Genomic DNA, 6,966 nt, shown 5'->3' with positions numbered 1-6,966 from the left:
AAGGAAACAGAAAAAATAAAGCTCCTTCACCCACAAAAAAAGAAAACAGAAAAAATAAACACATAAAAACCTAACCCTAACCCTAGCTCCTTCACCCACAAAAAAAGTAGAAAACAGAAAAAATAAAGCTCCTTCACCCACAAAAAAGAAGGAAACAGAAAAAATAAACACAAAAACCTAACCCTAACCCTAGCTCCTTCACCCACAAAAAAAGTAGAAAACAGAAAAAATAAAGCTCCTTCACCCACAAAAAAGAAGGAAACAGAAAAAATTAACACAAAAACCTAACCCTAACCTTAGCTCCTTCACCCACAAAATTAAGAAGAAAACAGAAAAAATAAAGCTCCTTCACCCACAAAAAAAGAAGAAAACAGAAAAAACAAACGCATAAAAACCTAACCCTAACCCTAGCTCCTTCACCCACAAAAGAGAAGAAAACTGAAAAAATAAAGCTCCTTCACCCACAAAAAAAGGAGAAAACAGAAAAAATAAACACAAAAACCTAACCCTAACCCTAGCTCCTTCACCCACAAAAAAGAAGAGAAAAAATAAACATAAAAACCTAACCCTAACCCTGACCCTGACCCTAACCCGACCCTGACCCTAACCCTAACCCTACTAACCCTAACCCCAACCCTAACCCTAACCCTAACCCTACCCTAACCCCTAACCCCCTAACCCTAACACTAACCCTAACCCCCTAACCCTAACCCTAACCCCTAACCCTAACCGCCGTCCCTACATTATGTCCCGGAGCCGGGATCGCTGGATGCTTGAGGGTGCCATGGACCGTGCACCTCCCCCCCTCCATACTTATCGGAGGGGGTCACCCCTCCGTCGTCGGAGGGGCCCCCAAACCCTAACCCTAACCCTAACCTAACCCTAACCTAACCCTAACCTAACCCTAACCCTACTAACCCTAACCCTAACCCTAACCCTACTAACCCTAACCCCTAACCCTAACCCTACCCTAACCCTAACCCTAACCCTACTAACCCTAACCCTACCCTAACCCTAACCCTAACCCTAGCTCCTTCACCCACAAAAAAAGAAAACAGAAAAAATAAAGCTCCTTCACCCACAAAAAAAGAAGAAAACAGAAAAAATAAACACAAAAACCTAACCCTAACCCTAGCTCCTTCACCCACAAAAAAAGAAGAAAACAGAAAAAATAAACACATAAAAACCTAACCCTAACCCTAGCTTCTTCACCCACAAAAAAAGTAGAAAACAGAAAAAATAAAGCTCCTTCACCCACAAAAAAAGAAAACAGAAAAAATAAAGCTCCTTCACCCACAAAAAAAGAAGAAAACAAAAAATAAACACATAAAAACCTAACCCTAACCCTAGCTCCTTCACCCACAAAATTAAGAAGAAAACAGAAAAAATAAAGCTCCTTCACCCACAAAAAAGAAGAAAACAGAAAAAATAAACGCATAAAAACCTAACCCTAACCCTAGCTCCTTCACCCACAAAAAGAGAAGAAAACAGAAAAAATAAAGCTCCTTCACCCACAAAAAAAGGAGAAAACAGAAAAAATAAACACAAAAACCTAACCCTAACCCTAGCTCCTTCACCCACAAAAAAGAAGAGAAAAAATAAACACATAAAAAGCTAACCCTAACCCTAGCTTCTTCACCCACAAAAAAAGAAGGAAACAGAAAAAATAAAGCTCCTTCACCCACAAAAAAAGAAAACAGAAAAAATAAACACATAAAAACCTAACCCTAACCCTAGCTCCTTCACCCACAAAAAAAGTAGAAAACAGAAAAAATAAAGCTCCTTCACCCACATAAAAGAAGGAAACAAAAAATAAACACAAAAACCTAACCCTAACCCTAGCTCCTTCACCCACAAAATTAAGAAGAAAACAGAAAAAATAAAGCTCCTTCACCCACAAAAAAAGGAGAAAACAGAAAAAATAAACACAAAAACCTAACCCTAACCCTAGCTCCTTCACCCACAAAAAAGAAGAGAAAAAATAAACACATAAAAAGCTAACCCTAACCCTAGCTTCTTCACCCACAAAAAAAGAAGGAAACAGAAAAAATAAAGCTCCTTCACCCACAAAAAGAGAAGAAAACAGAAAAAATAAAGCTCCTTCACCCACAAAAAAGAAGGAAACAGAAAAAATAAACACAAAAACCTAACCCTAACCCTAGCTCCTTCACCCACAAAAAAAGTAGAAAACAGAAAAAATAAAGCTCCTTAACCCACAAAAAAAGAAAACAGAAAAAATAAAGCTCCTTCACCCACAAAAAAAGAAGAAAACAAAAAACAAACGCATAAAAACCTAACCCTAACCCTAGCTCCTTCACCCACAAAAAGAGAAGAAAACTGAAAAAATAAAGCTCCTTCACCCACAAAAAAAGGAGAAAACAGAAAAAATAAACACAAAAACCTAACCCTAACCCTAGCTCCTTCACCCACAAAAAAGAAGAGAAAAAATAAACATAAAAACCTAACCCTGACCCTGACCCTGACCCTAACCCGACCCTGACCCTAACCCTAACCCTAACCCTACTAACCCTAACCCCAACCCTAACCCTAACCCTAACCCTACCCTAACCCCTAACCCCCTAACCCTAACACTAACCCTAACCCTAACCCCCTAACCCTAACCCTAACCCCTAACCCCTAACCCTAACCCTAACCGCCGTCCCTACATTATGTCCCGGAGCCGGGATCGCTGGATGCTTGAGGGTGCCATGGACCGTGCACCTCCCCCCCTCCATACTTATCGGAGGGGGTCACCCCTCCGTCGTCGGAGGGGCCCCCAAACCCTAACCCTAACCCTAACCCTAACCTAACCCTAACCTAACCCTAACCCTACTAACCCTAACCCTAACCCTACTAACCCTAACCCCTAACCCTAACCCTAACCCTACCCTAACCCTAACCCTAACCCTACTAACCCTAACCCTACCCTAACCCTAACCCTAACCCTAGCTCCTTCACCCACAAAAAAAGAAAACAGAAAAAATAAAGCTCCTTCACCCATATAAAAGAAGGAAACAGAAAAAATAAACACAAAAACCTAACCCTAACCCTAGCTCCTTCACCCACAAAAAAAGTAGAAAACAGAAAAAATAAAGCTCCTTAACCCACAAAAAAAGAAAACAGAAAAAATAAAGCTCCTTCACCCACAAAAAAAGAAGAAAACAGAAAAAATAAACACATAAAAACCTAACCCTAACCCTAGCTCCTTCACCCACAAAATTAAGAAGAAAACAGAAAAAATAAAGCTCCTTCACCCACAAAAAAGAAGAAAACAGAAAAAATAAACGCATAAAAACCTAACCCTAACCCTAGCTCCTTCACCCACAAAAGGAGAAGAAAACAGAAAAAATAAAGCTCCTTCACCCACAAAAAAAGGAGAAAACAGAAAAAATAAACACAAAAACCTAACCCTAACCCTAGCTCCTTCACCCACAAAAAAGAAGAGAAAAAATAAACACATAAAAAGCTAACCCTAACCCTAGCTTCTTCACCCACAAAAAAAGAAGGAAACAGAAAAAATAAAGCTGTTATTTTTAGGGTTAGGGTTAGGGTTAGGGTTAGTAGGGTTAGGGTTAGGGTTAGGGTTAGAGGTTAGGGTTAGGGTTAGGGTTAGGTTTTTGTAATTATTCATCTTTTGACGGTCATGCGACCCTGGGTGCACTGGCACACCATCTCCCAATCCTTTCATTTAGTTTTTTTCTTTTAGATATATATTGTTGTTTTTCATTTTTGTATTTTGTTTCTTTTTTTGCAGGGATTGAATAAAACCAGAGGAAGAGAAGGAGGAGCAGGAGGAGCAGCAGCTGGGGTCTGAGGAGGCGCGGAGCAAAGGTGAGTATACTTAATATTCTATTTCCTTTTATGTCCCCCAAGAGCGAGTCAAGAGGGAGCAGGGCACCGCCAGTGCCGGTGAAGGCCCAAGGGGTCGGGGCTCCGAGAGGCCTCCCATAGTGGGGCAGCCAGCACAGCAGTCGGGTCGATAAAAACACACTTCTATTGGAATAAAAGAAGGGGCGATCTAAGGGCCCTGTTCGCACCCACATGCGTATAAATATGTAAAAATCCATAAATAGATGTATAAATAGACACCCTCACACACATATATATATATACATCCATACATACTTGCATGCATTCATACCCATCCACATCCATCCTCTCATAAATAATAAAACATGCACATGATTATAAAATATATAATATATATAGGAATAAAAAAGGAAGCCACTGCAATCTCAAGTAATTCATGGATGGAAAATGCAGGACCCCCTTTAATATGAAAAGACACACACACACATATATAAAAAACATATATATATATATATATATATATACACACACACATATAAGGGAATGATAAAAGCATGCAAGAAGTATTAAAAACAAACAGGATAAAAATAAGTGCTTTGGTAAGTGCGGGAATAGATAAAACGAATAAATAGGTATATAAATAGATATAAAAGGATAAATAAGGTATAATAAAATCATTCAAACATTCATACCATTCTTACACATAAAAAAGAGGCCTCCAATGGAATAAAATAGGGGGGTAAAAAGTAGAGGAGGTGGAAGGCCTCAATAAAAACATGGTCTAAAAGAGTCACACAGGAAGGATTAAAACATGCAACATATTAAAACACACAATTGGCCCGACGCCATGCAGGAAGCCCCCAGGGAGGAGTCCCAGGACCTCCCGGCAGCCCCAACAGCGGCCCAGTACGGTCCCTGCTCCCCGATGTTCAGGCCCAAGGGGGTAAGTGTCTGAAGTCTGTTAAAATTGCTCCGCTGTCCTCCTCTAGTTAAAAGAAGTGCCTCTGCTGTGGAGAGGGGGCGCTTCAAATCAGTGGAGAGGTGGGCCCGCACCAGGGTGCCTTTAGGGCTCCGGCTTTTTGGGTGGGGGTCCACAGTAGAGGCCGCAGGTCAGTGAGGGTGAAACGTAGGGAATGGAAGGTTATGGTTAGGCATGGGTGACGGAGGGTTATGGTTAGGGTTAGGGTTAGGGTTAGGGTTAGGGTTAGTAGGGTTAGGGTTAGGGTTAGGGTTAGGGTTAGGGTTAGGGTTAGGGTTAGGGGTTAGGGTTAGGGTTAGGGTTAGGGTTAGGGTTAGGGTTAGGGTTAGGGTTAGTGGGTTAGGGTTAGGGTTAGGGTTAGGGTTAGGGTTAGGGTAGGGTTAGGGTTAGGGTTAGGGTTAGGGTTAGGGTTAGGGTTAGGTGCGGGGAAATCATAATACATCTGCCGAAGCAGGAGTGCACTGGCACACAAACTAGTTTCTTTAATTTCTCTGTTTTCTTTCCAGATTTGTGGAGCGAATTGGTGGAGTAAATGCAGTGTTCCAGGCCTGTAATTCACAAGGATAAAAGCAGGTATGTATCAGTCCGGAAGGTTACTATATAGCATTATTCCCAAAGGGAAATTGGACATACAAAAAGAGGGAAATGCACACCATATATATATATATATATATAAAATAGTGGATGTATAAAATACTTAAAAACAGGTGACACCATAAAATCAATACAATAAATGACATCCATTACACTGAACACATAAAATATAAAAACATATGGCTAGTCACTCCCTCTCAATGTCGTTCTCCATACTCTCTGGTAAGTATTTTATAGTTTTATACTTCATTTAACCCATTAGGATAGACTGTGTTTAATTTATTAATCCAAATTCTTTCTCTCCACAGTCTCCGTTTTCCGGACCAAGCCGTCCCTGATTCGAGGCCTGTGATAAGGAGGTTCTCCCATCCATGATCTCTAAAATGTACGTAAATTGCGGTAGACTTTGTAGTTTGTCTTATGCTGTACAGATGTTGTTTCAGCCGCATACGTAAACTATTTTTTGTCTGTCCAATGTACCATTTGTTGCAGGTTTTGCACTCAATACCGTACACCAAATTGGACGAATCAAGTTGGAAGACCTCCCGCACTGCTGCACTCAGATGAGTATATTTATTAGTGATAAATTGATTTACTTTAAAGTGTGGTTGTAAAAAATCACGTCGTTTGGTCCCCTTAAAAGATGCCTGCACCAATTGATCTCTGAGGTTTTTGTTCCTCCTATAGGCTGCTATAATTCTAAATTCCCGTAGAGGGTCTATTTTGGTTTGAGCTATTTTAAAATTTGATTTAACGATTTTATTCAATTCGAGGGCGGCCGGTGAATAGGTTGTAACAAGAGGGACCAGATGTTTTTCGTCCCTCCCTTCTGCAGGTTTACCCCCCCCACTAAACATCTGCTGGACCTCCACTTGGATGCCGCGGAGGAACGTCCTGCTATAACCCCTCGGTCTCAGGGCCTGGAAAAGGGCCTGAGTCGCCGAACGCACATCCACCTCCGCCACACAGATCCGGCGAAACCTAATCAGTTGGGATTTAACGATCCCCCTATAGGTATGCCTGGGATGGTAAGAAGATCTGTGCAGCAGAGCATGGGTGTCCGTCGGTTTAAAATAGACCCTCGTCCCAAGGCCCACCCTCCCATCCTCACCATCCTCCACAAACACCTCAGTGTCCAGGAAGTTTATTTTCTCTGGGTGTAATTCATATTTAAATGTTATGGAAGGATGGTGTTGGTTGAGTATTAACATAAAATCCCGAAAAGCTGGTTCCCCATGGGGCCAGACTCCAAAAATATCATCCAGATATCTCAGATATAGTGTTGGTAGTTTGGGGCATTTGGGGAGAACAGTTCGCTCAAATTCAGCCATATAGATGTTCGCATAGGCGGGAGCAAACTTTTTCCCCATTGCCGTTCCATGAATCTGTAAATAATATTTATCATTAAATACAAAATCATTTTTAGTTAAACCCAACTCCAACAACCTCAAAATAGCTGCATCCGGTCTATCTGGATCAGGGTGCTCTAACAAGATATTCTGAACAGCCTGAAGTCCTAGGTGAGTATCAATATTTGTGTACAGGGCATCTACATCTATCGAGAATAACATGGCGCCGTGTGG

General features: G+C 41.2%; 1 long non-coding RNA gene across 1 annotated transcript; it reads left to right on the top strand.

Annotated features, from left to right (window-relative positions):
- Positions 1-5,293: 5,293 nt before the first annotated feature.
- Positions 5,294-6,012, top strand: LOC311363433. The gene is made up of 3 exons (XR_014638981.1): positions 5,294-5,362; positions 5,692-5,768; positions 5,876-6,012. It is a non-coding gene; the product is annotated as an uncharacterized lncRNA (long non-coding RNA).
- The last annotated feature ends 954 nt before the right edge of the window (positions 6,013-6,966 follow it).

The sequence above is a fragment of the Micromesistius poutassou genome, assembly GCF_964030765.1.
Source record: "Micromesistius poutassou genome assembly, chromosome: 18".
NCBI lineage: Eukaryota > Metazoa > Chordata > Actinopteri > Gadiformes > Gadidae > Micromesistius > Micromesistius poutassou.
This window is presented reverse-complemented; position numbering and strand designations above follow the sequence as displayed.